Source organism: Nilaparvata lugens, chromosome 8 (genome assembly GCF_014356525.2).
Source record: "Nilaparvata lugens isolate BPH chromosome 8, ASM1435652v1, whole genome shotgun sequence".
Classification (NCBI taxonomy): domain Eukaryota; kingdom Metazoa; phylum Arthropoda; class Insecta; order Hemiptera; family Delphacidae; genus Nilaparvata; species Nilaparvata lugens.
Window position 1 is genome coordinate 26,250,464 of NC_052511.1, and position 10,888 is coordinate 26,261,351.

Genomic DNA, 10,888 nt, shown 5'->3' on the forward strand with positions numbered 1-10,888 from the left:
TTATGCCGATTGGCGGCTAATAACTACGATTATACTATTGTTATTGTGTTCAGAGTACATTTTCCTATGTTTGAATTATGAAATTTCAAGATTTTTTGAAAGTTGTCAAAACAGACAGCTGTTCGACAAATAAAATATCGACATAATATGTTCTTTTGAATAAACTGCTCTACCTACCTACCTCACGCACGAGAAAGAGGTTACAAAGTAAATTTCTCAGGGATGATGTGGATCCCCTGTTAGTTTTTCAGGGAGGAGACTCATTCCAGTTAATAGAGCTGATATATAACTATACAGGATATGAATTTTTAAAAAATCTGTCTAGTCATTTTCGAGAAAATCGTGATAGAAATTTAACAAAATTCATTCTTCTCAGGAATATTATGGAGCTCCTGCAATTTTCCTAGAAATGAGACTCATGTCAGTTCATAGGGCTTATAAATAGCTATCCGTGTTATGAATTTGAAGAAAATCGTTAAAGCCGATTTCGAGAAAACCGTGAAAAACATGGTTTTTTAGTAATTATCCGCCATTTTTCTCAAGAATATTACGGAGCTCCTGCAATTTTCCCAGTAATGAGACTCATGTCAGTTGATAGGGCTTATAAATAGCTATCTATGGTATAAATTTGAAGGAAATCGTTAGAGCCGTTTTCGAGAAAACCGTGAAAAACATGGTTTTTTAGTAATTATCCGCCATTTTTCTCAAGAATATTATAGAGCTCCTGCAATTTTCCTAGAAATGAGACTCATGTCAGTTGATAGGGCTTATATATAGCTATCTATGGTATAAATTTGAAGGAAATCGTTAGAGCCGTTTTTGAGAAAACCGTGAAAAACATGGTTTTTTAGTAATTATCCGCCATTTTTCTCAAGAATATTATGGAGCTCCTGCAATTTTCCTAGAAATGAGACTCATGTCAGTTCATAGGGCTTATAAATAGCTATCCGTGTTATGAATTTGAAGAAAATCGTTAAAGCCGTTTTCGAGAAAACCGTGAAAAACATGGTTTTTTAGTAATTATCCGCCATTTTTCTCAAGAATATTACGGAGCTCCTGCAATTTTCCCAGAAATGAGACTCATGTCAGTTGGTAGGGCTTTCAAATAGCTATCTATGGTATAGATTTGAGAGAAAATCGTTAGAGCCATTTTCGAGAAAACCGTGAAAAACATGGTTTTTTAGTAATTATCCGCCATTTTTCTCATGAATATTATGGAGCTCCTGCAATTTTCCTAGAAATGAGACTCATGTCAGTTCATAGGGCTTATGAATAGCTATCCGTGGTATGAATTTGAAGAAAATCGTTAGAGCCGTTTTCGAGAAAATCGTGAAAAAAAATCTGGTGTGGTACACTCACACAACTTTCCTTGCTCATTAAACTGGGAGCCTCATTCTTAAACGACAATAATTTAGAGAAATAACATAATGATGATTGGCGGCAACATAATTATTTGAAACTACGATCAGACTACTGTATATGTTTGTATATAATAGTTTTCAGAGTACTTTTTCCTTTGTGTAAATTGTGAAATCCGATGATTTTTTAAAAATCGTCAAAACAGCTGTTCTACAGATGAATATCTCGACTATGTGTTATTTTTATAGACTGCTCTACCTACCTACCACATGCACGAGAAGGAGGTTACAATGTCCATTTCTGAAGGATGGGGTGAACCCCCCCATTAGTTTCCCAGAAAGGAGACTCATGCCAGTGGATGGAGCTGATAAATGACTATACAGAGTATGAATTTTAAATAAATCAGTCGAGTAAATTTTGAGAAAATAGTGAAAAACATGGTTTTTCAGTAATTATTCGCCATTTTTCTCGAGAATATTACGCAGCTCCTGCATTTTCCTAGAAATGAGGCTCATGTCAGTTGATAGGGCTTATAAATAGCTATCCATGGTATAAATTTGAAGAAAATCATTAGAGCCGTTTTCGAGAAAACCGTAAAAAACATGGTTTTTTAGTGATTATCCGCCATTTTTTCTCAATAATATTACGGAGCTCCTGGAATTTTTCCAGAAATGAGACTCATGTCAGTTGATAGGGCTTATAAATAGCTATCCATGGTATAAATTTGGAGAAAATCGTTAGAGCCGTTTTCGAGAAAACCGTGAAAAACATGGTTTTTTTAGTGATTATTCGTCATTTTTCTCATAATATTACGGAGCTCCTGCAATTTTTCCAGAAATGAGACTCATGTCAGTTGATAGGGCTTATAAATAGCTATTCATGGTATAAATTTGAAGAAAATCGTTAGAGCCATTTTCGAGAAAAACGTGAAAAACATGGTTTTTTAGTAATTATCCGCCATTTTTTCCGCCATTTTTTCCGCCATCTTGAATTGAATTTTATTGAATTTCTTATTGTCGGGTCCCCATGGTATAAGACCTTAAGTTTAAAATTTCAAGTCAATCGGTAATTAGAAATGGAGTTATCGTGTTCACAGACATACACACATACACACACACACACACACACACACACACCACACACACACACAGACCAATATCCAAAAATCATGTTTTTGGGCTCAGGGGACCTTGAAACGTATAGAAAACTTGAAATTGGGGTACCTTAATTTTTTTTGGAAAGCAATACTTTCCTTACCTATGGTAATAGGGCAAGGAAAGTAACAAGGTTTTTTAGTAATTATCCGCCATTTTTTCCGCCATCTTGAATTGAATTTTATTGAATTTCTTACTGTCGTGTCCTCATGGTATAAGGACCTTAAGTTCAAAATTTCAAGTCAATCGGTTAATTAGAAATGGAGTTATCGTGTTCACAGACATACACACATACACACATAACTTATACACACACACACACACACACACACACACACACACACACACACACACACAGACCAACACCCAAAAATCAAGTTTTTGGACTCAGGGGACCTTGAAACGTATAGAAAACTTGAAATTGGGGTACCTTAATTTTTTTTGGAAAGCAATACTTTCCTTACCTATGGTAGTAGGGCAAGGAAAGTAAAAAAGAGCAGATAGAACAATTTGAAATGAACCACCTCTCACTCATTGCAAGCTTTTATTCATAAGACTGGGAATTATGAATTTACCATGTATTTTTACATACGCATGCTTGTTGTTTGTGAAGTCTAATTTGAATGTATTTTCCAGTTATAATAATGTCTACTCTCATTACACACTGAATTGATTACAGATCTGAAATGAATTTTACTATTATAGATCTAGTCATACTAGTTTTAAGGCCTGAGCAAGCATATTTTATAATCACCTACCGTCAGGGAATTACCTGAGAAAGAATACAAGAGAAAAATTAAAAAGTTCCTATTTAAGAAATGTTTTTATAGTCTTGAACAGTATTTTAGCATTAGGTTGAACAGAATTGAATGATGTGATAGTTTTTTATGTTAAGTGTTAAGTTGTGATTTTTATGTAAATTCACCGTGCCTGTACAATATCCTTCTATATAATGTGTCTTGGGCAATAAATAGGCCTAAAATTTGAATTTGAGCGCGACCAGCTTTGTTAGTAGTTCTACAATGAACGTTTTTTGAGTCTGATTAATGACTTCTTAGTTGTTAAGTGTGGTTTCTAATACTGACTCCACGGAATGGAAGTCATTCAACTAATCGAAATTAATGGCCTACCGGCCCGTGTGTACCCAGGCTAACAAACAAAATCAGTAGGGAACATCTACAGAACCAACCAATGAAGAACGGTCCTGTTTCAAAATTTGTTTTGGAAACACCAACAATAATTATGAATGTCCCGGCGGCCTCCAATTATAGGAGATCAAGGCAGTATTGTAATGTTAGAATGCTAAACTCTAAAAATGTAGATTCGTGTGGCTTTTGTTGGTGGGGAGTCTCTTGCGGGAAGGTCTCACCGCCTGAATATATTTAAGCCGTCAATGGGCCTTACGACTGCCATACTTCAGTTAAGACCGACAATTTAGCGTGCCCATCTGATAACACGATAATGCGAAACTCTATTATTATTGGTATTGAAAGCAATTTGTAATTTTTATACAGCATCGACAGGAAACAAACATGATTTGATAGGTTGATAATTACAAGAAAGCTCACCTGATACTTGATACGGTGATCTCCAGCCATAAACTAGCAAGATAGACCCAGCAGAAAGTTTCAACCATAGCTCAATCAGCCTGTTATTCTCTGAAAAAAGAAAAATAACTGTTTCTAGACCTGCTAAGAGTTTATATGACAATACAGTAGGCTACATGTATCATACATATTCCAATAATTCTTTTAAAAATCCGTTCTCAAAACCTATTTTTTGGATTCGATTTGAGGTGTTCAATCCTGAGTGAGACAGGAGTCAGGTGTTATATCGTGAAGCTTTTTATGCAACTTAAAGCATGCTATACAATGCAAAACTTATAACGAGGAAAAAAGGAAAGATTGATTCTTTATAGATTGATACACTAAGTACATCATCAAAATGATAAAAGAAGAAAAAATAAGTTAACCTTGTGCTATATTCCTCTCCCAGATTTAGTTAAGGTTAGATACATAGTCCAAAATAGGTTAAGTCTTGTAGTTGTTCACTACAAGATAATAGGTAACGTGTATTATTCAATATTCTGACCAAATTCTACTCCTCCATCAACTCCTTAAATGCAACGGGCTACTTGCCCTACTTCAATAAACTCTATTGAGATAATAGAAGATGCATATAGATTACATTTTGATCTTGTTCAATGGCTATTAAATATGTTTGTATCAATTTTGTTTATCTTTAGATTGACTAATAACTATTGTATTCCTAACTCCACTTTTCTTTCTGTAGGATGAAAAGTACAGCAGATTCTAATAATCCTAATTTTATTATTTACATGTTTTATCAATAACATTTTTTAGTGGGTAGGTAGCCTATTCAATATTCAAGATTACAATATCTAAGTTTCCTAATCAGGTCCCGATTTGTTGTAGCCTACCTGAGTATGGATAGGCAAAATTTATAAGTGACAAGCATTTACGTTATTACTTATCCAGTGTAAGTTATTCGCCACGGTTCATAGATCGGAGAATTGTTTGGTTTTATTAAAATTAAAAGTGACTGTTCTGTATAATTAGCAATACTTGTTTTGAAGGTACATTTTAGATTTTAAAATCTAAAAATTATTTCAAATAGGGCCAAGGCAATATTATTTTAATCTTACCTGGTACAGTGATGAATAGCCTAATCATAGCCTACTATTAACCGTTTCAACTTTCTGTTTTAAACGAATTTATCAATATTATGTATTTGTGTTTGATTAGTCTTCTGCTAAAGAAGGACTTATTTATAAGAATAAACCTACCAAGTTATGAATAATTTTGTATCTACTGTACTTTGTTACAGTTCATAATGTTGATAAAACATAACCTAATCTCCTTACAATCTCACTAAACATAACCTAAAAAATGATCAGTAGAAGTTTTTAACCGTTATGTTGGTCAAGCTGGCTACGTTTGGTCTATTTGCGTTTTCTCTTTCGTTAAGATCATTCAGAGGCTCAATGTAGAACTGCTCCTTTCAGCAGCAGTCATAGAACAGTGAACAGTCATAGAACATAGAACTTTGTCACAGAAACAGTAACAGCCAGCAACAGTCACAGTTATAATATAGTTATAAAAAAGTATTCTTTGAGTATGTATAGTGAGGTTCACGTTATAATGGTAGTGTACGATTTGCAATGGTGTTGCTATCCTTGTCTATCGTTCAACAAATGTGAAAGAGTTAGGGGTTAGTTTTCATTTAGGTTATATTTAATAATGTTTTATTAGGATAGGTTAGGTTTTTGCTTTAAAATTGCAATATGCTAGAAGGGGCTAGGGTTTAGGTAGAGTTATGTTTTTTGATGTTTCAAAGGTAAAAGGATAGGTTAGGGGGTTGGGATTTTGCTTTGAACCACATGTTTGTGAACATGTTCATGAAATGAACCACATGTTTATGTTTTGTTCTAAAGATGACGAATAAATCTAAAGTATCAAATGTGAAAAGGTTAGAGGTTAGGTTTTATTTAGGTTATATTCAATAATGTGTTATTAGGATAGGTTAGGTTTTTGCTTTGAAATTGCAATATGCTAGAAGGGGCTAGGGTGCAGTTAGAGTTATGTTTTTTGATGTGTCAAATGTGAAAGGATAGGTTAGGGGGGTTAGGATTTTGCTTTGAAATCTAAATTATTAAATGTGAAGGGGTTAGAGGTTAGTGGTTAGGTTTTTTGGATTATATTTAATAATGTTCCATAAGGTTAGGTTAGGTTTTTGCTTTAAAATTGCAATATGCTAGAAAGGGCTAAGGTCCAGGTAGAATTATGCTTTCTGATATTTCAAAGGTGGAAAGATGGGTTAGGTTTTTGCATTGAAATTGCAATATGCTGGAAGGGATAAGAGGTTTTTCAAATAGTTATGTTTATTGATGTTTTAAATGTAAAAGGGGAGGTTGAGGGTTCGGTTTTTGTTTTGAAATGACAATATGCTGACTTAGTTATAGTGTTTTTCAACATCAGTTGAATAACAACTGTTATATTTTATTAATTATATTTTTCAAAAGTACTCTCTCTTTTATTGAATAAAATGATAATATATTGATTATTATATTGAATTTAACGATAAATCATCATTGGATAATAATATCTTTATCAAATAGAATGACGATTGGCACCAGTTACAGTGCTCGGTAACCATCATCACAAAGAACGTTACATTCAAAGATCTGACTGAATGGAACGGGAAAAACCCGTTGCTAACGCATGCGCGATACGGTGCTGTCTGAGACAGAGAGTGGTTTGTCTCCTTTCTAGGGATGGGTATCGAAAGACAAAACATCGATGTTTTTTTAATCCTAACATCGATAAGTGAAAAACATCGAACAGTAAACATCGATGTTTTTAAACATCGTTTATTGCCCTACGTTTTTATGGATGATACTATTAGCACAGAGGAAAGAAACACTACTTTATACTTTTCTAAACACATTTATGCTTATTCCGTGCTATTAGTCCAGTCAATATAGACATAAAAAGGGGGTGCAATTTATATTGCAGTTCTGATTTTTTAATATATTATTTGGGTTCATAAGAGGAGTCATCTTCATGCAAGATTTCCTTGTGCTAGATACAGAATAGCCCAAAAATCTCGTATTTTCGGCTCATTTTCCAGTTTTCAGCTACCTATTTCTGCCAAATCTCTCCCAGATTATAAAATTCTGAAAAAATGAGATCACTCGGAACTCTCTATCTCCAATGAGTACTTAGTTATTATTTTTCAAAAATGATTAAAATTTGAAGAAAAAATCAATTTTGATGAATTTTAGTATTTGATCAACAATATCTTCAGATTGTTACAATTTAGATGTATATTTCAAAATCCCTCTAGGCGTATTTTTGTGCTATACAATCTGAGATCAGGTAGAGCGCTCTATGTCATATAGATTTCCAGGTACACCTGACAACAATGCTCCTTGTATTGTGAAAAACATCTAATTTTCAGCTTCAACCATCATCACCATCTACTTTGTCCTCACATTGATATCTCGCACAATGACATAAGTTCATGGGTAAGAATCACCCGTTAGATGCACTTCATTTCAGTATTCCCTAGTAGAGGCACGGTTAAGGACACCTCAAAAATCAAAATTTCAAACACTTATAATTTACTTTTGACACAATGCTCAGATTTCATCGTACTACACTTCATTCTTCTCGGCTCGCCGAGGCTGTTCAAAATCATGCATCAACAGTCAAATTCGGTCAAAAAATAGAAAATTTATTGTTGAGTGTAGGTACTTAAGCCCATATTCAAAAATGGCCAATTTCTATATTCAAAGCTATGTATCTCGGTAACCCCTTATTATAAAAATTATTACATGATCTTGAAATGTACAATAGAATTATCTATTTCATCTGCTGTAAGCAATTCATGGAGAAATATGTTCTTAAAGTGAGATTTGATTGTTGAAAAAATCCGGAAATTGTAGATATTTTTCTCATATTAACGGTTTTGGCAGTTCTATGATAGCGAAAAGTGATTCAAGATTTTGGGCAACTGAGCTCATAGAGGATGAATATTTATCTACAATTTGTAATCAATCGTGAGTTTCTATGATTTATCAGACTCGTTTTAGAAACTCTTGATCAACAGTAAAATTACAAAAAAATGTAAAAACTGAAATCGCCATTTTAAAAATGTGGTGTGGTACACTCACACAACTTTCCTTGGTCATATTTGAAACTGCGATCAGACTTTTGTATATGTGTATAAATAATTATTGTTTTGAGAGTACTTTTTCCTTTGTGTAAATTGTGAAATTCGATGATTTTTTTTAGTTGTCATTTTTTTAAAGTCGTCAAAACAGCTGTTCTACAGATGAAATATCTCGACTATGTGTTCTTTTTATGAACTGCTCTACCTACCTACCTCATGCACGAGAAGGAGGTTACAAGTCCATTTCCCAAGGATGGGGTGGACCCTCCATTGGTTTCCCAGAAAGGAGACTTATGCCAGTTGATAGAGCTGATAAATAACTATACAGGGTATGAATTTTAAAAAATCGGTCAAGTTATTTTTGAGAAAATCGTGAAAAACATGGTTTTTTAGCAATTATCCGCCATTTTTCTCAAGAATATTACGGAGCTCTTGCAATTTTTCCAGAAAAAAACTCATGTCATTTGATAGGGCTTTCCCAAATGAGACTCATGCCAGTTGATAGTGCTTATGAATATCTATCCATGGTATGAATTTGGAGAAAATCGTTCGAGCCGTTTTCGAGATAACTGTGAAAAACATGGATTTTTAGTTATTATTCACCATTTTTCTCAAGAATATTACGGAGCTCATTGAATTTTCCCAGAGATGAGACTTATGCCAGTTGATAGGGCTTATAAATAGCTATCCATGGTATAAATTTGAAGAGAATCGTTGTAGCCGTTTTTGAGAAAACCGTGAAAAACATGGTTTTTTAGTCATTATCCGCCATTTTTCTCAAGAATATTACAGAGCTCCTGGAAATTACGGAAATTTTCCCAGAAATGAGAACTATGCCAGTTGATAGGGCTTATAAATAGCTATCCATTGTATAAATTTGAAAAAAATCGTTAGAGCCGTTTTCGAGAAAAACGTGAAAAACATGGTTTTTTAGTAATTATCCGCCATTTCTTCCGCCATCTTGGATTGAATTTTATTGAATTTCTTATTGTCGGATCCTCATGGTATAAGGACCTTAAGTTTAAAATTTCAAGTCAATCGGTTAATTAGGAATGGAGTTATTGTGTTCACAGACATACACACATACACACACACACACACATACACACACACACACACACACATACACGCATACACACATACACACACACTCAGACCAACTCCCAAAAATCATGTTTTTGGACTCAAGGGATCTTGAAACGTATAGAAAACATGAAATTAGGTTACCTTAAATTTTTACTTTCCTTGCCCTACTACCATAGGTAAGGAAAGTAGCCTATTGCTTTCCAAAAAAAATTAAGGTACCCCAATTTCAAGTTTTCTATACGTTTCAAGGTCCCCTGAGTCCAAAAACATGATTTTTGGGTGTTGGTCTGTGTGTGTGTGTGTTGTGTGTGTGGTGTGTGTGTGTGTGTGTGTGTGTGGTGTGTGTGTGTGTGTGTGTGAGTGTGTGTGTGTGTGTGTGTGTTGTGTGTGTGTGTGTGTGTGTGTATGTGTGTATGTCTGTGAACACGATAACTCCATTCCTAATTAACCGATTGACTTGAAATTTTAAACTTAAGGTCCTTATACCATGAGGACCCGACAATAAGAAATTCAATAAAATTCAATTCAAGATGGCGGAAAAAATGGCGGATAATTACTAAAAAACCATGTTTTTCACGATTTTCTCAAAAACGGCCCTAACGATTTCCTTTAAATTTATATCATGGATAGCTATTTATAAGCCCTATCAACTGACATGAGTCTCATTTCTGGGAAAATTGTAGGAGCTGCGTAATATTCTCGAGAAAAATGGCGGATAATTACTAAAAAACCATGTTTTTCACAGTTTTCTCGAAAACGGCTCTAACGATTTCCTTTAAATTTATACCATGGATAGCTATTTATAAGCCCTATCAACTGACATGAGTCTCATTTCTGAGAAAATTGCACGAGCTGCGTAATACTCTCGAGAAAAATGGCGGATAATCACTAAAAAACCATGTTTTTCACGGTTTTCTCGAAAACGGCTCTAACGATTTTCTTCAAATTTATACCATGGATAGCTATTTATAAGCCCTATCAACTGACATGAGTCTCATTTCTGAGAAAATTGCAGGAGCTGCGTAATATTCTCGAGAAAAATGGCGGATAATTACTAAAAAAAACATGTTTTTCACGGCTTTCTCGAAAACGGCTGTAACGATTTTCTTTAAATTTATACCATGGATAGCTATTTATAAGCCCTATTAACTGACATGAGTCTCATTTCTAGGAAAATTGCAGGAGCTGCGTAATATTCTCGAGAAAAATGGCGGATAATTACTGAAAAACCATGTTTTTCACGATTTTCTCAAAAATTACTCGACTGATTTATTTCAAATTCATACTCTGTATAGTTATTTATCAGCTCCATCAACTGGCATGAGTCTCCTTTCTGGGAAACTAATGGGGGGTTCACCCCATCCTTGAGAAATGGACTTTGTAACCTCCTTCTCGTGCATGAGGTAGGTAGGTAGGTAGAGCAGTCTATAAAAATAACACATAGTCGAGATATTTCTTCTGTAGAACAGCTGTTTTGACGACTTTTAAAAAATCATCAGATTTAACAATTATTTACACAAATGAAAAAGTACTCTGAAAACAATTATATACACACATATACAGTAGTCTGATCGTAGTTTCAAATAATTATGTTG